Source organism: Phyllobates terribilis, unplaced genomic scaffold, assembly GCF_046119375.1.
Source record: "Phyllobates terribilis strain yellow unplaced genomic scaffold, ASM4611937v1 Scaffold_11__3_contigs__length_659146591, whole genome shotgun sequence".
In the NCBI taxonomy this organism is placed as follows: Eukaryota; Metazoa; Chordata; class Amphibia; order Anura; family Dendrobatidae; genus Phyllobates; species Phyllobates terribilis.
The window spans coordinates 425,980,104-426,004,462 of record NW_027362771.1 but is presented as its reverse complement, the minus strand read 5'-3'; positions in this window follow the sequence as shown (position 1 = coordinate 426,004,462).

The following is a 24,359-nucleotide window of genomic DNA, read 5'->3' as shown; positions in this document are numbered from 1 at the left end:
CTCTGTCCTGTGTCCTTGTGTGTACCACATTGAGCATGGAGAAAAGAAAGAAGACCAAAGAACTGTCTGAGGACTTGAGAAACCAAATTGTGAGGAAGCATGAGCAATCTCAAGGCTACAAGTCCATCTCCAAAGACCTGAATGTTCCTGTGTCTTCCGTGCGCAGTGTCATTAAGAAGTTTAAAGCCCATGGCACTGTGGCTAACCTCCCTAGATGTGGACGGAAAAGAAAAATTGACGAGAGATTTTTATGCGGATGGTGGATAAAGAACCTCGACTAACATCCAAACAAGTTCAAGCTGCCCTGCAGTCCGAGGGTACAACAGTGTCAACCCGTACTATCCATCGGCGTCTGAATGAAAAGGGACTGTATGGTAGGGTACCCAGGAAGACCCCACTTCTTACCCCGAGACATAAAAAAGCCAGGCTGGAGTTTGCCAAAACTTACCTGAGAAAGCCTAAAACGTTTTGGAAGAATGTGCTCTGGTCAGATGAGACAAAAGTAGAGCTTTTTGGGAAAAAGCATCAACATAGAGTGTACAGGAAAAAAAAGAGGCATTCAAAGAAAAGAACACGGTCCCTACAGTCAAACATGGCGGAGGTTCCCTGATGTTTTGGGGTTGCTTTGCTGCCTCTGGCACTGGACTGCTTGACCGTGTGCATGGCATTATGAAGTCTGAAGACTACCAACAAATTTTGCAGGATAATGTAGGGCCCAGTGTGATAAAGCTGGGTCTCCCTCAGAGGTCATGGGTCTTCCAGCAGGACAATGACCCAAAACACACTTCCAAAAGCACTATAAAATGGTTTGAGATAAAGCACTGGAGACTTCTAAGGTGGCCAGCAATGAGTCCAGACCTGAATCCCATAGAACACCTGTGGAGAGATCTCAAAATGGCAGTTTGGAGAAGGCACCCTTCAAATATCAGGGACCTGGAGCAGTTTGCCAAAGAAGAATGGTCTACAATTCCAGCAGAGCATTGTAAGAAACTCATTGATGGTTACCAGAAGCGGTTGTTCGCAGTTATTTTGGCTAAAGGTTGTGCAACCAAGTATTAGGCTGAGGGTGCCAATACTTTTGTCTGGCCCATTTTTGGAGTTTTGTGTGAAATGATCAATGATTTGATTTTTGCTTCATTCTCTTTTGTGTTTTTTCCTTGCAAGCAAATTAAATGAAGATAATAATACCAAAGAATTTGTGATTGCAATCATTTTCAGGAAGAAACTGAGTATTATCTGACAGAATTGCAGGGGTGCCAATACTTTTGGCCACCACTGTACTTTGATCGCGCACTGCGCACGATCAAAGTATCTTCCTGCTGTCTGATGACCCGGTTGTCATCATGATGATATCGGGTCACTATGACAACCACCGGGACCCGGCAGAGACAGCGTGGGAGGTAAATAACGGCGTCTCGCCTTGCTCCCGGAATTCTGCGATCGACTGCGGCACCGCTCCCTGCACATAGTATCGGGTGTCAGCTGTGACAATCAGCTGACACCCGGCGGCAATCTCGTGTGCGGGCGTAATCGTCAGGGCGTATGATTATGTATCTGGCCCAAAAGGCCCAGGGCACAGATACGTACTAATACGCCCCACATCAGAAAGGGGTTAAACAACCGCTGATCTGTTCCATAGAATACAACTGGCGGTCATTTAATAGCCTGTTGGACAGGCTGACTGCACTTCCATGTACCCAAGATGATTGTTAATTAAATCATTCTGTGCACATAGAATATTATTCTCTTCAGCAGTACATGTTCTGTTTACACAGGATGATATACTGAGAACAGTGATCTTTAAGCAGCCTTGTTTCAACCGTTGACTAAGTGTTTTTGCTCTTTTGCTAAGTAATAGGTGATGCTCATTCCCAAAAGTAACAAGACATGTCTATGGGTCCGTGAAAAGCACGGACAGCACATAGATGACATCAGTGCACAGTCCATGTGCTGTCTGTGATTAATATTGCATAAGATAGGAGAAGCTTTGTAATTTATTTATTTACCCATACTTGAAAATCACTGAATAAATTCTGATGGTAAAAACTGACATTGACCACACACTGATGAAAATCAGATCCAAAACACTGTGAATCTTGTGCTTTTTTTTGCATGTACGTGAGGCACAAGAATAAAGAAAGAATAAGCAAAAACACAGGAGTGTGTGCTAAGACTTCTTCACACAAACTTTTCATAGTGTAATTAGTAGAGGTGATCAAATTGATTTGATACAAATCAAATTTGAGTAAAAGTTACTGAAAATCAAAAGTTCAGGTAAATTTGGACAATCTGTAATTTGATTTGATTTGTAATTTGATTTGCACGAATCAACAAAAAAATGACCCCCGCCTTTTACACATTATAGAATATTGCATCAGCCACTACATTCAAATCGTTAGTGAGCATTCTACCCCGATCATACACACCTAACAGATTGCTCTGTCCCTATACATATCATGTTATCGGCAGCATATCTCCTGTATATAGGGGTGCTGTGCTGCTTATAACAATGATTTTTGTTAATTGATATAAAAAAGCCAAGACGGATATTATTGCTATACGGTGAATGTATAGTGGTGGATACCAGTTCTGAAGATCATGTTAAGAGATTACAGTGCAGATATACAGTAGTGATTTACAGGTGACGTTCTTCTTCATGGATGTTATGCGCTGTGCAGAGGGGGACCCAGCAAGACTGACACCAAACCAACAAAGGCGCAACCACAGATGCACTTGGTGCAAGCTGCCCAGCTAGGTGAGCCCTTGAGGGCCTGGAATACTCTACACCCAGCTTCCAGTAAATGGAAGGGGGACTTTGGCAGAGCCCTTCCCAGGCCCACTGTTTCCTGACCGCTGGTGTCTGGTGATGTGGCTGGTGCCTAGTCACGAACCAGGTGAGTATCTCTGCATGAACCCCAGGAAGTGAAACCAGAAGAGAAAAAGAGAAAACCCCTGAAAAGATAGCAAGACTAATGCTAGCACCACTCACCACCAAGCACATAGGGTACTGCAATAAACAGCAAAGGACTGAGCAGGGAGCAGGATTATATAGCCCCCCTAATAATCAGGTGTTGATCATGTCTGTAGAGCCATAATATGCCTGCATGTGTGATATAATTCATATGTATTGCCAGCAATGGTGAGGGATAAGTTCTCTGCTGTTTTCATTACATATACACATTGTTACCCCATACCTTACGGGAGGATTGTGCACTTTTGTCCAAACCAGGAAGTTGCACACGATCCCTCAGAGAGGGGAGGAGGTGCTTCAGTAGTGGTAGTTGAAATGTGAAGCACCATCCAAGAAGCACCATCATGGTCTTCCCTGTGCAAGGGAGAGAAGTGTACTCTCTGCAAGAGCAAGCTGCATGAGGCAGGGTCCAGTTCCTAGAGCACAGAGACTTCCAGAGTCTGTGCTAAACTATGAGTCTGCTCGGTCTTCATATAACGAGTAGTGAAGTGTTTTCCCGGGAGCTCAGCAACCACATGGAGTCAAAGACACTGCTGCAAGAGAAAGTGAGTGTTCTGATAGTATTCATGTTGCCTTCTTGCTGGAAGGGATCAAAGATCCAGTAATTATTTACCTTGGATCCCTGGGGATCCAAGGAATCGTCTACCAGAGGTGTAATTAGTAGCAGGAAGGCTACACAACCTCACAGGAGGGAATCTGAACCCTCACCATGCAGGCCTGACCAAAACCCTGTATGTGAACTGTATAGAAGCTTCTGGAACTGCTTGCAAAAACTCCAGTAAAAGGTACAAACTGGTTATTACCCTGTTGAAAGCTGATTATTCCCTGCTGCGCCATTAATGCTCCAACTCCCCTGGGAGCCAGCCCTGGATGGGAAGGATTAATCATCTGGCACTGCTCACCACCACCTAACTCCCAGGGATCTTCATCAGTGCCCGGCCATACCCGGTCGAACATCCCAACTGGCGTCACGAACCCTTTTTATTATGTTATTATTAACCCCCACAATTGACAAAGACTGGCGCGCGCCCCTGGTCGGACCATACCAGCACTTGGACCATCGTGCACCAGTACCGTGACTACAGGGGCCCGGCCGGGACGGCACAATTACCTCCCAAATCATCCTCAGACAGCTACTCCATGCTAGCTACAACAGCAGACTGGACAATATCCCACCACTGCACAGTACCAGGCAAAGCAGCGTCCTGCGCTGCCTGGCAACCAGGGAAGACAGAGTCCCATCTTCCCCGGGCAGAGAAATCGGTGAGAGACTCAGTGCCCCATATCCTCACATGTCTCACAACACCAGAACGCGATGCTCCACAAGATTGGGACAGTTTCCCTGCACGCATAGTAACTCCGCCTCCAGCGTCTGGACAATGGCGGCGCTTGCAAACAGAGTAGCGTAGCACCAGACCTGCTCCATTCGTAGGTGGGAGCATAGAACCACAATTCGTAACAGTACCCCTCTCCCTAGGAGAGACCTCTGGGCTCTCACCACCCAGCTTGTCTGGAAACCTCTTATGGAACTCAACGATGAGACGATTGGCATGTATATTACCTCTCAAGAATCAGGACCTCTTCTCAGGACCGTACCCCTTCCAATGAATCAAATACTGAATGGAGTTCCGAACTCTGTGCAAATCCACAAGACTTTCTATCTCAAATTCTTCAGTATTATCAACCAGAATAGGAGGAGGAGGATACTGGATCACAAGCGGAGTAACCTTCTTTAATAATGTGTTGTGAAAAACATTGGGAGCCCGCATAGAATAAGGCAGACTTACCCAAAAAGTTACTTTATTGACAACCTCGATAATGGGAAATGGGCCTATAAACCTGGGTACGAGCTTAGTAGAAGGTACCATAATCTTGAGATTCTTAGAAGACACACAAACTCTGTCCCCTACTCTGAATTTGCAACCTTGCTGATGACGCTTATTGGCCTGCCTCTTCATTCTCTCCCCTGCTTTCTTCAGATAGATACGGGCTTCCCCCAAACCTTCCGCAGGCAGTGGATAGTAGGAGAGACCGCCGGAAGGACATCGTCCCCTCCCTCAAAACAAGGGGACCTAGGATGGAATCCTAGATTACAGAAGAAGGGAGACATCCCCAAACCCTCATGGTGTCTATTGTTTAGGGCGAACTCTCCCAAGGCCAAATATGATCCCCAATCATGCTGAGTATGGGAGCAAAAACATCTTAGATAGGACTCAAGACACTGGTTGGTTCGCCCGTTAGGTTGAGGATGGTATGCAGATGAAAATGAGAGTTCCCACCCGAGGTGTTTACAGAAAGCACTCTAGAATCTGGAGATAAACTGGGACCCATGATCGGAGACAATATTCATGGGAACCCCATGTAATCTTACCAACTGAGCAAGGAACAAATCTAACAAGTCCTGCACACTGGGCAACTTAGCCAGAAGGAACCAAATGGCATTGTTTAGAAAATCGGTCCACAATAACCCACACCATAGTGATACGCTTGGAGTATGACGGAGATCCGTAATGATGTCCATGGATATGTGGGACCAATGTCTCACAGGAGTGGGCAAAGGGAGATGTTTCCCAGCCGAGGTGACGCGAGGCACTTTGTTCCTGGCACAGATCTTGCATGCCTTAACATAATCTTCAACATCCTTACCCAAGGACGGCAACCAATACCTTCTGCTCAACAGGTGACAGGTCCCCTTAATGCCTAGACGCTGTGACCAAATCATGACACTCTCTGAGTAAGCCCAAGCGTAACTGCACCAGAACAAATAATTTATCATGAGGTGTGCTGGACAGAGCCATCCTCTGAACCTTAACCACCTCCCAAGCTAAATTGACAGAAGAGACTACAATACCCTTTGGAAGAATGAAATCAGGTTCTGTAATTTCAAACTCACTAGGACAAAGACTCAGAGAGAGAGCATCTGCCCGAATATTCTTGGTCCCAGGGATGTAAGAGATCGAAAAACTGAATCTGGTAAAAAACAAGGCCCATCGGGCTTGTCTCAAGTTCAGCCTCTTAGCATTCTCTAAAAAAAAAACAGATTCTTATGGTCAGTATGTACCGTGAATGGGTGCTTAGCTTCCTCAAGGAGATGCCTCCACTCCTCCAGAGCTAACTTTATGACAAGTAGTTCACGATTGCCGATGTCATAATTGAGCTCTGGAGGAGAGAATTTCAGAGAAAAAAACTCACAAGGCCTCAAATGCGTTAGACTGGTGGAACCCTGGGAGAGCACCACTATCACCCTACCTCAGAGGCATCCACTTCCATCACAAAAGGCTTATTGTCATCAGGCTGGGCCAAAACTAGAGCGGAGGAAAAGGCCTTCTTAAGTGTATTAATGGCCTTAATGGCCTTCAGTTCCCAATTAGACACATCTGCCCCCTTATGGGTAAGATGGGTGAGAGGTTTCACCACCTTGGAAAAAACCTTAATAAACCTCCGGTAATAATTGTCAAAACCTGAAAAACGCTGCAATCCCTTGAGGTTAACCGGTTGTGACCACTCCAACACCAACCTCACTTTCTCGGGGTCCATCCAAAACCCCGTGGGGGACAAAATGAGTCACAGAAACCCCAACTCCTGCACTTTGAAAACACATTTTTCTTTTTTTGACATAATGTAAATGATGCTCCAATCCTTTCAGGACGTTGTGCACATGGTCTCTATGTGCAGCCAGGTCCCTGGAGAAGATGAGGATATCATCGATATAAACAATAACACAAATAACACAAAATATTATGGAAAATATAATTTACAAGTGTTTGAAACACAGCTGAAGCATTACAGAGCCCAAAGGGCATGACACAATACTCATAGTAACCCTGGGGGGTATTGAAGGCCGTTTTCCACTCATCCCCCTTCTTGATGAGAACAAGTTTATAAGACCCCCAAAGATCCAGTTTAGTAAACCAACTTGCCACCACAAGTTGGTTAAAGAGGTCAGGGATGAGTGGGAGAGAGTACTGATTATGTACAGTTATGCGATTGAGCTCATGATAGTCAAATCACGGTCTCAAACTGCCATCATTTTTGGCCACAAAATAGAACCCTGCTCCAACTGGGGATATAGAAGGGCAGATAAACCCATTTTTCAAATCTTCCTGAATATATTCCCTCATGGCTTGCCTCTCAGGTTCTGACAGGTTGAAAATTCTGCCCCCTCAATGAGCTGGATGGAATAGTCATAAGTTCTATGTGGAGGTAATTTCTGGGAGGCCTCTTTGGACAACACCTGTGGGAACTCTGCCACATACCACGGGACCTAGGAGGTGGAACCAACTACCTTAGGAGGCTTGATAATTTAGGATTGGCCGTTGGAGGACCACTTAACAATACCCTCCCTTTGCCAGTCAATAATAAGGTTATGAGTGTGAAGCCAAGGGAGAGAGACCTAACACCACAGCAGTAGCAAGATCCTGTAAAATAAAAAAGCATGGCTCTTCCTTATGCAGACAACCTGTGGTGATAGGTACTGGTTCAGCGTTGCAATACCCAATATTCTGGGCAAGGGGAGAATTATCAAGAGAAGATAATGTTATAGGAGCATTCAAGGAGATAAGAGGCACTTCCAACTCTTTGGCCGAGGCATCATTTAAAAAACTTATCTCAACTCTGCAATCAACAAAAGCATAACCCTCCACACTCTTACCGCTAAATGTAATAACAATGGGTAAACGTAATTTGTTTGGTAGGGGTACCTGGGCGCCTAACAGGGGATCCCCGAACCCAGATAGGCAAGGTCGCTTCCCTACGGCTCCAGACGTGGACATTCATGAGCCAGATGGTGTGAGGAACTGCATAAAAGACACAGTCGCCGATGCCATCTTTGCTTCCTTGACTCCCGAGAGGTACCAACTCCACCAAGCTGCATGAGTTCTCCCTCAACCTCAGGACCGGCAGAGGGTATGGATGAACTCCGCCTGAGGGACAATTTTTGCCCGACATCTCTTCCGTCTTCTCCGATCAAGTTGCACAGCTAAAGTCCTGGCGGCCTCCAATGACCAGGGAGGAGAGAGATGCACTGGCATATCTTTAATATGTTCATTAAGCCCAGACAGGAAAGTACTACGAAGAGCAGTATCATTCCACCCAGTCTCTATGGCCCACCTACGAAACTGGGAGCAGTTTTCCTTCACAGTGAGGTCGCGCTGACACTATGCCTTAAAATGGGATTCAGCTAAAGCCACCTGGTCCAGTTCATCATAAATCTGCCCCATAGCCTTAAAAAATTAAATCCAATGACAAGAGTATGGATGAACCTGAGGGTAATGAAAATGCCCAAGATTGTGGATATAACAAGAACCACCTGAAAAACAGCGCAAAATTGGAAATATAATTTGCACCCCTCCTTAAAATTAATAAACTGTTTCAGATCTCCCCCAATAAAATAAGGAAGGGGTACCTTAGGTTCTATGGGAATAACCCCCACTGCAGGACTGGGGTTAGAACTTACTTGTGTTGGGGAATGCGCTGAGCCAGCGTCTGGCTATGCTGGTTCATGGACGGTGCCCGCTAAATCCTGGAACATTTCCAAAAGACCCTGCATCTGGTCAGTAAGCTGCTTGACTGGATCCATTTATATATATATAAAACAGCTGTTTATTCTGTTATGCTCTGCACAGAGTGACCCAGCAAGACTGACACCAAACCAGCAAAGGTGCAGATGCATTTGGCACAAGCTTTCCAGCTAGGTGAGCCCTTGAGGGCTGGGAATACTCTTCATCTCAGTAAATGGAAGGGGGACTTTGGCAGAGCCCTTCCGAGGCCCATTGTTGCCGGACAGCTGGCGGCTGGTGCCTAGTCACGAACCAGGTGAGTACCTCTGCAAGAACTACAGAAAGTGAAACCAGAAGAGAAAAAGAGAAAACCCCTGAAAAGATAGCAAAACTAATGATAGCACCACTCACCACCCACCAAGCATATAGGGAACTGCAATAAACAGCAAAAGATTGAGCAGGAAGCAAGATTATATAGCCCGCGTAATGATCAGGTGTTGATTACCTCAGGGAGCCACTCCCTGCTAGCTTCAACAGCAGACTGGACATCATCCCACCACTGCACAGTACCAGAAAAAAAAAGTTTTCTGCTCGGGGAAGATGGGATGCTGTCTTCCCTGGTTACCAATCAGTGAGACATGGCGTCCTGCGTCCTCACACATCCCTCAAAACTAGAACGTGATGCTTCACAAGAATGGGACAGTTTCCCTGCATGTGTAGTAACTCCGCCTCCAGGGTCAGGACAATGGCGGTGCTTACGACCGGAGTAGCGTAGCACTGGATCCGCACGATTCCCAGGTGAGAGCATAGAACCACGATTCGTAACAATGGAGTCATTCACTTTTCCAATCTATTCCATCTGGCTCAGATTAACATAACTTCTCTGACAATGACCATCAGTGGAGTTTACTTTTTTTTTCTGACAGTTGAAATTGGCCTACAGCTCCATATGTTTGCCAGCACTGTTTTATTGTGTACATTCACCAAATATATAGCACAAATGTGATGTGAACAGAGCCTGACAAACATTGTGAGATAATGACTGTAAATATCATGCAGGACTGGCAATGCTTGTACTGTTGGGGAGCAGAATAGTCTGGGACTTCATTACCAAGATCTTTCAACTGCTTTCTTAGTGTTCTGCAATGCTAAATGGGAGCAGTCAAAGAACCTCTAGCTCCCTCATGTCATACAACTTTGCAGTGAGCCATGCATTCTTCTCTTCACCTTGAACTCCTGATGTCTCCTAAGTAATATAAGAAAAGTACTGCAAAAGCTGCAAAACAGGGTGCTTTCACACTGCGTTTTGGCACCTGTTCGTTGGTCCCGTCGGGGCTTACGTCCGAACCCCCCCAGCAAAATGGGATTCGGACGTATGCACCGATGGGGCCATGGACTATCATGGTGTTGACAAAGTGAACGTGTGCTGTGTTGTGCATTATTTTCGCGTGTGTATGCCTACTGGAGGCGGACACTCAGATGTAGTAGACTGCCTCTGGGAGTTCACCTCCAGTAGGCGCACATGGCCGAAAATGATGCACAACACAGCACACGTTCACTCTGTCTGCACCATTATGGTCCATGGCCCCATTGGCGCATATGCACGAATCCCGTTTTGTGGGGAGTTCGGACGTAAGCTCCGACAGGACCAACGAACAGGTGCCAAACGCAGTGTGAAAGCACACTTGACCAATTAGAGCAGGTAGATAGATATGTGTACGTTTGTGAGCTTTACACCGTAATAGTAGATATGCTATGTCTATATATGTGAGTGACAATGGAGGAGGCAATGTTGGATCTTGACATTCACGTGGATGTTACTTTGACATGTCCCTCCTACCTGAACATTGTTACATACTACGTACACTACTTCTACGATATTACATACATTTATTGTTATGTCTATAATTAACTGCATTCGTGATCCTAGATGGCTATGTATTTGCACTACGCACTTTAATACTTTGTATACTAACTGTATTCTATTGAGACCTATTGTTGGGATCTATGATTTTGATACATATAGTCAATTGGAAAACACCTGTATGTGATGTGCACCCATTTCCCATGTATGTATATACCCTCCCTCTCCCCCTTATATCTTATCTTTTGAATAAAATTTTGTATTTTGACTATTACTTGGGACATCTGATGAGTTTGAACCCTGCAGGCTGGGTCACTGTGTGGTCACTGATTGGCACTTATCTTATAAATAAATCCTAAGTATACAGTATTGTAACTGGACAACCCCTTCACGGTTTTGTTCATATTTCATTTTTTAGGTATGTTGGACAAAAAACATTGAGAGTACGCTCTGATGTATCCATGAACCCCCAATGCACTCAATGTATTATTTCACTATGAAAGCAGTGGACAGTGTACTGGGCTTTTTTACACAGAGGGACACGGCACAGAAATATACAGTATACATTTTTTTACAATGTAAGTCAATTTCCGGAGTATGTCACTGTATATTTTTTACAACCGCATACATTAGAGGTATGTATCAGGCTATATCTTGGCATGCAACGTGATTGTGCCTCCAACGTGAACAAGCCCTTATAGTTATTTGTAAAATCTGGCAGTGGATATGCACCTGTCTGTTATGAAATAACTATAGTTGCGAGAGGAGAAGTTCCATTTAAAACTGATGACGTCCTGTGCTTAGGGCTGCATGTGTTCCCTGGACAGATTGTGTCAACTATTATGCCTTCATTTAGTCTTATGCGTAATCTAAATCTGTTGTCACATTCTGTGAGATGACATCTGGAATTAGCCGTTTCAATCCCTAACACATATTTCTGCAATATTATTGTTAGCAAAGTCATGTAAAAACAATGAAAAAAGATAAAAATAAAGTAAAATTAACTCCTTAAAGCTAATCTGTCACAATTACACAATACAAACTATATTCATTATTAAAGAGATCCTTAGACCTCATGAGACTGTTGTACTTATTTTGAAAATCTGTCAGACTGTCTGTATAATCTTAATGTTAAAATGAGTATTTTATGAGTCTAGATAAAGGGAAAAATAGTTCATGAGTTCAAGTGTATCTAATCCTTGACCTCCTACTGAACAATGTGAGATCTCTGAAACAGCAGGAGGGGGGGGGCACTGAGGAACTGTCAATCAGGCTAAGTGGGCAGTGATTGAGTTAAACTTTCAGGATTATACAGCCATTCTGACATGGATTTTCAAAGTAAATATTGCTTCCTTGTCTTGTCTAATAGATCTATTATATAATGTTTTATGAAATCATGAGACAGATCCACTTTTAAGGAAAGTCTAGTACTTCCCTATGCTGTAGCACAGGGTTCCCCAACTCCAGTCCTCAAGGCCCACCAACAGGTCATGTTTTCAGGATTTCCTTAGTATTGCACAGGTGATGGAATTATTGCCTGTGCAGGTGATGCAATTATCACCTGTGTAATACTAAGGAAATCCTGAAAACATGACCTGTTGGTGGGCCTTGAGGACTGGAGTTGGGGAACCCTGCTGTAGCATGTTTCTTTCTTCGTTTTTTTCTGACCGATACATTTTCCTTCTGTACACATCTTGCTTGTTTGAACTACTCTTATGATCTGTCATGAGATTTGTACAGAACACACACAAATGTATTGGAATATAGCTTTAGTTAAAAAAAATCATAATGAAAATTGCCACTTAAGGATCTAAAAAAAATGAAAAGAAGAAAAATATAAAAAAATAAGAAAAAAAGCCACAAAAAATAATTTCGTAACCCCTTCATGACCGGGCCATTTTCCGTATTTACGCTTTCGTTTTTTTGCTCCCCTTCTTCCCAGAGTCATAACGTTTTTATTTTTCTGTCAATATGGCCATGTTAAGGCTTATTTTGTGTACGACGAGTTGTACTTTTGATTGACACCATTGGTTTTACCATATTGTGTACTGGAAAACGGGAAAAAAAATCCAAAAAAGTGCAATTCCACAGTTGTTGCTTTTTTTTTTTTTTTTTTTACCACGTTCACTGAACGTTAAAACTGACCAGCCATTATTATTCTCCAGGTCACCTTTTTTGATAGTGCATTGCTGCTAAAAGGGAAAAAAAAAACCTCTTTAAATCTTCTTCCTTAGTGAGTGTGAACGAGCTGAGTGTGACCGGAGTGTAAGTGCAAACGGAAGTAAGTGTGTGACTTGTTTTTCAGTGACTTTGGATTCAGGGAGTTTGGAAGGGAGGAATTTGGACTGAATTGCTGTCTGTATTTTATTCATTCTTTACATTTCTTTTAACTTAACATTCCTGTCTAGGGCAATCCCCATTAGGAAATGAGCTCCATTATTGACAATGCTATCCAGTGTACATCTTGCCACATATATGCAATCCTTGAACAGCCGGTCGTGGATGCATACTGCTGTGAGAGATGTGTGCATGTTGTGCGCTTGGAAGCCCAGGTACTGGATCTAAATGAGCAGCTGGCAACATTGAGATCCATTAACAATATGGAAAGGAGTCTGCTGCTCACTGAGCAGCTGCTCACTGGGGTAGATGTGGGGGAGGGTGATAGTAGGGAGCTGCAGGACAGTAAGGCAACTAGCTGGGTGACAGTTAGAAGGGAGGGTGGAGGGAAGAGTGCCAGGGAGGCTAGTCCTGATCTGGCACGTCCCAATAAGTTTGCAAAGTTGGCAGATGAGGGGGGTGTCAGTACAGGGGTAGCACTGCTGCACCAAGGCATATCTTCTGAAAGGCGGAAGAGTGTCAGCTCCAGTAAGCGGGGAAATAGGAGAGCAGGGCAGGCCAGGCAGGTGCTGGTAGTGGGGGACTCAATTATTAGGGGAACAGATAGGGCAATCTGTCACAAAAACAGGGATCGTCGAACAGTGTGCTGCCTACCTGGCGCTCGAGTCCGGCACATCGCTGATCAGGTTGACAGATTACTGGGAGGGGCTGGTGAGGACCCAGCGGTCATGATGCACATTGGCACAAATGACAAAGTTAGAGGTAGGTGGAAGGTCCTTAAAGATGATTTCAGGGAATTAGGCTGCAAGCTTAAAGCAGGGACCTCCAAGGTGGAATTCTCTGAAATACTACCTGTACCACGTGCCACGCCAGAGAGGCAACGGGAGATTAGGGAGATAAATAAGTGGCTCAGGAACTGGTGTAGGAAGGAGAGGTTTGGGTTCCTGGAGAACTGGGCCGACTTCTCAGTTGGCTGCAGATTCTATGCTAGGGACGGGCTGCACCTCAATGGGGAGGGTGCAGCTGTGCTGGGGAAGAAAATGGCTAGAAGGTTGGAGGAGTGTTTAAACTAGGGATTGGGGGGGAGAGTATTCATTTTATAGGTGAGGAAGATAGTGCAGATAGTGACCTGGGCATAAATAAAGACGTTGGGGGTGGGGTTAGAACAATCAATATAGTAAGAAGGAATAGAGGTACAGAGAGATACATAAAATGCATGTACACGAATGTCAGAAGCCTCACCAACAAAATGGAGGAATTAGAATTAATTTTGTTGGAAAATATTTATGACATGGTGGGGATATCTGAGACATGGCTGGACGAGAGCCATGACTGGGCAGTTAATTTACAGGGCTATAGTGTGTTCAGAAATGACCGTACAAACAAGCGAGGGGGGGGGTGTTTACATGTAAAATCATCCTTAAAACCCATCTTGCGTGAAAATATATGTGAATCTAATGAAAATGTAGAGTCCCTGTGGGTGGAGATAAGGGGAGGGGGAAAAAATAATAAATTACTGATAGGGGTTTGTTATAAGTCTCCAAAAATAATGGAAGCAGTGGAGAATATCCTCATAAAGCAAATAGATGAAGCAGCGACTCAAGGAGAAGTCATTATTATGGGGGACTTCAACTACCCTGAAATACATTGGGGAACAGAAACCTGTAGTTCAAGCAAAGGTAATAGGTTTTTGACAACTTTGAGAGACAATTACCTTTCACAACTGGTTCAGGACCCAACAAGAAGGGGGGCACTTCTAGACCTAATATTAACCAACAGGCCAGCCCGCATATCAAATATACGAGTTGGGGGTCACTTGGGTAATAGTGATCACAAAATAATAAGTTTTCATTTATCCTTTAATAAGATGTGTAGCAGAGGGATTACAAGCACACTAAACTTCAGGAAGGCAAATTTCCAACAGTTGAGAGATGATCTTAGTGCAATAAACTGGGACGATATCCTGAGACATAAAACTACACAAAGCAAATGGGAGACATTTATTAGCATCCTGAATAGGATCTGTGCACAATATATACCCTATGGGAATAAACATGCTAGAAATAGGAAACCACTATGGTTAAATAGAGCTGTAAGGGGCGCAATAAGTGACAAAAAAAGCATTTAGAGAACTAAAACAAGTAGGTAGTGATGAGGCTTTAATTAAATACAGAAAATTAAATAAATTCTGTAAAAACCAAATCAAGGTAGCAAAGATTGAGACAGAGAGACTCATTGCCAGAGAAAGTAAAAATAATCCCAACATATTCTTTAACTACATAAATAGTAAAAAACTAAAAAATGATAGTGTTGGCCCCCTTAAAAATAGTCTGGGTGAAATGGTGGATGAGGATGAGGAAAAAGCCAATATGCTAAATGATTTTTTTCCAACAGTATTTACACAAGAAAATCGCATGACAGAAAGCATGATCAGTGATAACAACAATTCTCCATTAAATATCACTTGCTTAACCCAGCAGGAAATATGGCGGCGTCTAAAAATCACTAAAGTTGACAAATCCCTGGACCCGGATGGGATACACCCCCGCGAGTACTGCAGGAATTAAGTAACATCATAGATAGACCATTATTTTTAATCTTTAAAGATTCCATAAAAACAGGATCCGTACCACAGGACTGGCGTATAGCAAATGTGGTGCCAATATTCAAAAAGGGGACAAAAACGGAACTTGGAAATTATAGGCCAGTAAGCTTAACCTCTACTGTGGGTAAAATCCTGGAGGGTTTCCTAAGAGATGCTATACTAGAGTATCTGAAGAAGAATAACCTCATGACCCAATATCAGCATGGGTTTATGAGGGACCGTTCCTGTCAAACTAATCTGATCAGTTTTTATGAAGAGGTGAGTTCCAGACTGGACCAAGGAAATGCAGTGGATGTTGTGTATATGGACTTTTCAAAAGCTTTTGATACGGTTCCACACAAAAGGTTGATACATAAAATGAGAACAATGGGGATAGGGGAAAATATATGTATATGGGTTAAGAACTGGCTCAGTGATAGGAAACAAAGGGTGGTTATTAATGGAACACACTCAGACCGGGTCTCAGTTAACAGTGGGGTACCACTGACGTATTGCGCCCGCTTCTTCTTTTTAACATATTTATTAATGACCTTGTAGGGGGCATACAGAGTAGTATTTCAATATTTTCAGATGTCACTAAACTCTGCAGGGTAATCAATACAGAGGAGGACAATTTTATATTACAAGAGGATCTATGTAAACTAGAAGTTTGGGCTAATAAATAGCAAATGAGCTTTAATGGGGATAAATGTAAGGTAATGCACTTGGGCAGAGGAAAAAAAAAGTATAATTATATGCTTAATTGTAAAACACTGGCCAAAACTGTCACTGAAGACCTGGGTGTATTGGTGGACGATAAGCTCACATTTAGTGGCCAGTGTCAGGCAGCTGCTGCAAAGGCAAATAAAATAATGTGATGCATTAAAAGAGGCATAGATGCTCATGAGGAGAACATAATTTTAGCTCTATACAAGTCACTAGTGCGACCACACTTAGAATACTGTGTACAGTTCTGGTCTCCGGTGTATAAGAAAGACATACCTGAATTAGAGCAGGTGCAGAGAAGAGCGACCAAGGTTATTAGAGGACTGGGGGTCTGCAATACCAAGACAGGTTATTACACTTGGGGTTATTTACTGTGGAAAAACGAAGGCTTAGGGGTGATCTTATTACTATGTACAAGTATATGAGGGGACAGTACAAAGACCTGTCTACTGATCTTTTTACTCTGAGGCCTGAGACGGGGACAAGGGGGCATCTTCTACGTCTGGAGGAAAGAAGGTTTAATGATAATCACAGACGCGGATTCTTTACTGTAAGAGCAGTGAGACTATGGAACTCTCTGCCGCATGATGTTGTAATGAGTGATTCACTAATAAAATTTACGAAGGGCCTGGATGTTTTTCTTGAAAAGTATAATATTACAGGTTATATATACTAGATTCCTTGATATGACGTTGATCCAGGGAACTAGTCTGTCGTATGGAGTCAGGAAGGAATTTTTTTCCCCAATGTGGAGCTTAGTGTTTGCCACATGGTTTTTTTTTGCCTTCCTCTGGATCAACATGTTAGGCTATGGGTTGAACTAGATGGACTTAGTCTTCCTTCAACCTTATAAACTATGTTACTATGTATTATGAGTTCGCAGATACCAAACATGTATAGGTTCTTTTTTATTTAAGTGGTGAAAAAAAAATGCAAAGTTTTCTAAAATAAAATGGCACCATTTCCGAGACCCGTAGTGTCTCTATTTTTCGTGATCTAGGGCCGGGTAAGGGGTTTTTTTTGCATGCCGAGCTGATATTTTTATTCATACCATTTTGGGGTAGATCCGATGTTTTTATTGCCCGTTATTGCATTTTATTGCAATGTTGCAGCGACCAAAAAAACAATTCTGGCATTTTGAATTTTTTTCTTGTTACGCCATTTACCGATCAGATTCATTCTTTTTTTTATTGATAGACCAGGCAATTCTGAGCGCGACAATACCAAACATGTATGTGTGTGGTTTTTTTTTATTGTTCTATATTGAATGGGGCGAAAGGAGGGTGATTTACACTTTCGTATCTTTTTAATTTTCTTTAGATTTTAAAAACTTTTTTTACTTTTTGCATGCTTCAATAGTCTCCATGGGAGACTAGAAGCTGCACTTATCTGATCGCCTCTGCTACACACAGGCGATGATCAGATCGACTGTGTGTAGCAGGTTTGCTCACTTGCTATGATCGCCAACCGCTGGGCGACGCTCATAGCAATCTGGCAATGACAACCGCAGAGGTCTCCTGCATACCCCGGGGTTGTCATGCCAACCCATCGGGTCACGGGCCCCATAGCAGTGGCGTGGCCTGCTGCCATTGGCGGTACGGCACTGCTTAAGAGGATTGTTTGGTGCATCCGGGCCCCAGGTGTTACGGGCTGCCTGAGAGACAGGCGGGTCTGGCTGCCCACATACCTCACCTCTGAGTGTGATTAAGAGGTTATAATGGAGTCCATTGTTTGAAACATGGTCTGTGTGTGTGGAGGGAAAAGGCCTCCTGTGTGATATCCAGACTGAGCCAGTGTACTGGATGCTACCCAGTCTGTGTGCCCACAGGACTGGCTAAGCAAAGACTTTGTCTAAACAACTGTTTTCTTTGTTTTGCCTGCACTTAAGGCTGTTTATTTTCCCTTTTGCTTGTGGACGGTTTATAGAGCAATAAACTGACTTGGACATTTAAACGGAAACGCTTCCTGTTTTGCCTCCCGACGCACCAAAGTGAGTAGAAACCCCACAATATATATACAGTACACACCGGGTGAAATTGAAGTAAAATAATAGTAAATAAAAGTAAATATATTCTTAAAGGTGATATTAACATGAAATTCTCACCACCAGATGTCGGTAACAACCCATCCAATTCACACAGGCAAAGTAATCATAAATTAAGTTATGTGTAATAATGAGAAAGGACACAGGGAAAAAGTATTGAACACATGAAGAAAGAGAGGTGCAAAAAGCAATGGAAAGTCAACACACCAGTTGAAATCTAACAGTAATTAAAAAGCAATCCTGCCACTTATTGAAAAATAATATCAGCTAGTTCAACTGATGGCATATAAAAAGGTGTCTTATTACCAAGGTGCCACACAATAAACATTGCATCATGGGTAAAACCAGTGAGCTGTCTCAAGACTTTTACAACCTTATTGTTGCAAAACATACTGATGGCTTTGGCTACAGAAGAATTTCTAAACTACTGAAGGTTCCAGTGAGCACTGGAAATGGAAAAAACATCATTTCACCATAAACCGGCCACAACCAGGTACTCCCCTCAAGATTTCAGACAGAGAAGTGAAAAGAATTATCAGAAGAGTTGTCCTAAAGCCAAGGACCACCTGTAGTGCTACAAAAAAGACCTAGAATCAGTAGGTACAATTGTTTCAAAATAAACAAGAAGTAATGCCCTCAACCTCCATGGCCTGTATGCATGCTCCCCACGCAAGATTCCATTGCTGAAAAAAAGCATGTTCAAGCTCATATAAAGTTTGCTCAACAACATTTAGACAAGCCTATGAAATACTGGGAGAATATAGTCTGGTCATATGAGACCAAAATTAAACTCTTTGGATGCCATAATATACATCATGCTTGGAGGCCAAAAGGCAATACATATCACCCCCAAAACACCATACCAACAGTGAAATTTGGAGACGGGAACATCATGGTGTGGGGCTGAACTAAGACATTCTTGAAAAAAAATTGCTGTCATCTTCCAGGATGAAACGAAGGTGGACATTTCAGCAAGAAAATGATTCCAAACACACAGGCAAGGAAAATCTCAATTGGTTTCAGAGAAAGAAAATAAAGCTGCAAGAATGGCCCAGCCAATCACATGACCTGAATCCAATAGAAAATTTATGGAAGGAATTAAAGCTCAGAGTTCATAGTAGTCCAAAGAACCTTCAAGATATGAAGAGATGAGAGAAAAAATCTAGATCTGTCACATTTGAAATTGTATTAGAGATTCATTGACGATATGATCATAGTGTGCGATGGCAATTGGAATGTAATAATTTTGTGGCATACAATAATGAAAACACATACTAATAACTGGCATATGATTGAATCCGACACTATACTATCAGATCTTTATTATTTTTTATAAGAAGAAAAATATAAAGGTCAATTTGGTTAAAGGTAGATTAGAAGAGAAAAAAAGCTACTTGGTCACATGATGTCACATCCATTGGTAAGAATGCGGCAACTGTTCTTACTGCTCAGGTATGAGAAGAGAGAAAATATTAAAAGTTGGAATGATCAGTCACAATATATGCAATTCATCACATGTGATTCAATATCTCTGATGCATAATGGGTATGCAGTGCACTTCATATTGACTTTTGCACTTTACTGTGGAACGGTATGGAAATTTATAAATACGAATGGTATTTATTATTATTATTTATATAGCGCCATTGATTGCATGGTGCTATACATGAGAGGGGGTTACATACAAAATACAGATATCACTTACACTAAACAAACTAACAATGATAGACTGCTACAGAGGGAAGACGAGTCTGCCCTTGCGGGCTTACATTCTACAGGATGGTGGGAAAGGAGAAAGTAGGTTGGGGGGTTGCAGCAGCTCCGGTGTTGGCGAGGCAGCAGCTCCGTGGTGGTGAGGAGGCAGCGGGATCATGGCAGGCTGTAAACTTTCTTGAAGAAGTGGGTTTTCAAGTTCCGTCTGAAGGATCCAAATGTGGTAGATAATCGGACGTGTTGGGGCACAGAATTCCAGAAGATGGGGGATATTCGTGAGAAGTTTTGGAGGCAACTGGGTGAGGAACGAATAAGTGTGGAGAAGAGAAGGAGGTCTTGGGAGGACAGGAGATTACGTGAGGGAAAATATTGGGAGATTAGTTCAGTGATATATCGAGTAGACAGGTTATGGATGGATTTGTAGGTCAGTATTAGTAGTTTGAACTGGATACATTTCATGTATTTAGTACATGAAATAGAATTTCTCTGTACATGCATACTGTATAGCAATAGTATATTCTGGATGTGCCTATTTATTTAATAAGCTATTTACTTTTCTTATATTTTTCTCCTGATAGTATATCATGTATATAATAAATTAATATTGTGGCAGCCACTAAATTTGCATATGAATTAAAAGTTATTTTTTCAGACACTGTACCAGTAACAGGTACAGTATTAGTATGGTTGTTATAGGGGCAAAGTCCCCTACAACATCACTGAAGTATGATCATTTTCATACTTCATTTCATACTAATAAAGAGAATCTGTCAGTAGGATAAACCCTCGTAAGCCATCTATATTTGTCATGTAGGTCATAAAAAGTTGAATAAAATGATTCCTTGATGTCACGGAGGACAGCAGGGGAGATCCCACCTCTTCCACCAATTTGTCACAGAGATGCAACTCCGCTGCCTCCAATCATCAGGGCAATTATGCAATTGACTGACGAGTGATGGACGAGTCCGCAGCTGCTTTCACCACTAGGCCGGTTATTGGGGAACTCACAGTGAGCGTATGGTACATACACCTCCATTTCCAATGCATGGAATATATACCCCGATACGATCACTGCAAGCTCCACAGTAACCAAGATAACTACTAGCTGCCACCACCAATCATTTATACAGGCCGATTGGACACCTGTTACAGGTAGCATATGGCTTCATGGGTGTGGTTTACATAGCAAGAGGAACAGAGCTATTAAATTTTATATTTGTAATCAGGAAAGGTAGGCAGCGTTTATAAAAAAATATATATAAAGATGCTACAAAATGGTTACAAAACAATATGGCATATACAATTACATAAAATAAAAAAGGATAACGAAAAAAATAGTACTAAACCTGATGTTGCAGGAATGGATCTTATCTTTATGGATGGAAGCACTCTGATTAGGAAAATGGGACACTCTCACAGTGAAGTATGTCTTTCAGAAATGAACAATCACAGAAACCCAAACTCTGGTTATTATTAGATCAAGGTTACGCCCAAATACCTCCCCTTGGTGAGCTCCTATGGGTGCTGGTTGTGGGATGTGCTAGGTCTTTTAGAAGTTTATGAGATCCCCAACTTTCAGGATATCTTCGCCCCTGGAGGTCCCAGGCGGTAGATATTGTTGTCATGTTTCCAATCATGATTTTACCTTTCTATAGAGATGAAACATGGCATGGAAAGTATCATCCATTGGGCCAATATTAAGTTGGAGGTGTTAGAATGGTCTTATGATGATGTGAGTGAATGCTTTATGTTCGTCCCTTCGCTATGACTACGAAAATATATCATAAATATCGGATCGATGGAAACCCCAATATTAATCACTGACCACTGGCTCCAAAATACCTCAGACAAGCCCTTTGAACAGATGAAGCTCTTGCCTTGGAAATGTACTTCTCCGCCTCTCAGGAAACAAATTCCAATCTTCGCGGCTGGTCCTCAGAGCAGATCTCCTGTTGTAATTATCTGGTCACTACAGGAAGTCCCTACTTCAATTGCGGTTGATATGTAAGCTCTTTTTCACTTCCCTATTTATAATTAATCCCATATGTTCAATGTGAGGGTGATACAGTGGCATGCAAAAGTATTTACCCCCTTGCCATTTTTCGGGTTTTGATACTTTACAACCTGGAATTTCACTGGGTTTTTTGAGGGTTTGCATCAGTTCATGTAAAGTACATGCCTACAACTGTGAATATTTGGTTTTCTTTTTATTGTGATGCAAACAACAAATAGGACAAAATAACTGAAAACTTCAGTGTACATAACTATTCACCCCTAAAGTCAGTACTTTGTAGAACCTCCTTTTGCAGCAGTTACAGCTGCAAGTCACTTTGGATAAGTCTCTATGAGCTTTCCACAATTTGCCATTGGGACTTTTGCCCATTCCTCAAGGCAAAACTGCTTCTGCTCCTTCAAGCTAGATGGTTTCATCTGGTGAACAGCAATCTTCAAGTCTGACCACAGATTCTCAATTGGATTAAGGTCTGGGTTTTGACTAGGCCACTCCAAAACATTTACACTTTCCCCCTTAAACCACTGAGTGTTGCTTTAGCAGAATGCTTTGGGTCATTGACTTGTTGGAAGGTGAACGTCCGTCCCAGTCTCAAATTACATCATCCATCTTTCCCTCGACTCAGACAATTTCCCTGTCTCTGCTGCCGATGATGAACAGATGATGTTCTTGGGGTGTTAAGAGGTGTTGGTTTAACGCCAGACATAGCGTTTACCTTGGCGGCCAAAAAATTTAATTTTGTTCTCATCTGACCATAGCATCTTCCTCCATACGTGAGGGGAGTCTCCCACATGTCTTTTGTCAAACTCAAAACAAGCCATACAATTTTTGTGTGTAAGTAAAGGCTTTTTTCTGCCCACTCTTCCATAAAAGCCACCTCCTATGGAGTGTACGATCTATTGATGTCGCATGGACAGATACTCCAGTCTCTGCTTGGAAACTCTGCGGCTCCTTCAGGGTTACCTTTGGTCTCTATGCTGCCTCAGTGATTAATGCCTTCCTTGCCCGGGCTCAGAGTTTTTGTGGGCGGCCCTCTATTGGCAGGTTTGTTGTAGTACCATGTTTTTTCTATTTGATGATAATGGATTTGATGGTGCTCCGGGCGATTATCAGAGATTGGAATATTTTTTTTATAACCCAACACGAGTTGTACTTTTCAATAACTTTGTCCCTAAATTGTTTGGTGATCTCTTTGGCATTCTTGGTGCTGTTTGTTTAGTGGTGCTTCTTGCTTAATGGTGTTGCAGCCTCTGTTGCCTTTCCAAAAAGGTGTGTGTATATACTGACAGACCATGTGACATTTAGATTGCACACAGGTGGACTTCTTTTCACTAAGCATATGACTTATCAAGGTAATTGCTTGCATCAGAAATTTTTTACAACACCCCCCACCCCACTTTAGAGATGGCATAGGAGACAAATTTATAGATCGTCTCCCAAACCCATCTCACGGCACAAAATCCCTGGATCCCACAACATGGTCTCCTTCTTGGACTCGGAGATGGGCTTCTCTGTGAGGTCACTCAGCGCCTCAAGGCTTGCATCTACGGGTGATGGCCATGTCTATTAAAGTGACGGCCATCAAACAGCGCTGAAGAAACAGGCGGCCCTGCACAGATGCTGTGGGAGTGGCCCGCAAAGGCCCCGATGGTGAGTCGCCCCCCCCCCTATTTGTCCAGGGCCCCGGCACTTACCTGGGTGTGCTGGGTGGTGACTCCGGCTCTGTCTGTGATGTGATAGTACTGTGCCAAAAATCGCTATTTGTACTATGCAACCCATATCTGTTGGAGCAGTTAGTCAAAAGCCGTTGTGTGTACTCTGCAACCATGTCTGTGATAGTACTGTGCCAAAAGTCGCTGTGTATACTCTGCAACCCATATCTGTGGGAATAGTTAGCCAAAAGCCACTGTGTGTACTCTGCAGCCGTGTCTGTACGAGCAGTGTGCATAAAGAATAATTCTACTCTGCAACCGTCTCTTTGCCATTTGTAGGCCAAACAAATCATTTTACTGTACCGCTGTGTCTATACGAGTAGTTTGTGAAAAAAATAAATCTACTTTTTACAGCACAAAATTTCAGGCCCCTATTGGCTCTGTGGGTACAATTTTAACTGCCAGAAGCCATGATAACTGTCAATTTTGCCCTGATGTGCTTACATTGCTGCTCTCAGCTCTCCTCACTTCAGACTGTCCCCCATGTCCGCTTCCGCGTGTTTTTTTTCTATTGAGCCCACCCTTCTGGGGGCTGCCCTTCTGATGCACTCACCGCGTCACTGGCCACACCTCTTTCACTCGTCGTCTCTTACCCGATGGGCTGTACTTAATTTTGAAACGTGCCCTCTTTAAGAACACTACTACCATTCTGGGACGAACTCTGGCTTCAGCACATCCCCTCTTCTAGGTCGAACCTCCAAAGGGAAGAGCACCTTTTTGCGCCCTCTGGCACCATCCACTCCCATGATAGGCCGGGCTTCTCCATCTCAGACCACACGTCCCCTCCATTTTGGGATTCATGCTGTTGGCCACCATCTTAGTTTGTTCAATTTCAGGTACTGTCATATCTGCATCTCCGTCCACCATTTCGGAATTTATATGCTGTACCATTTCAGGTT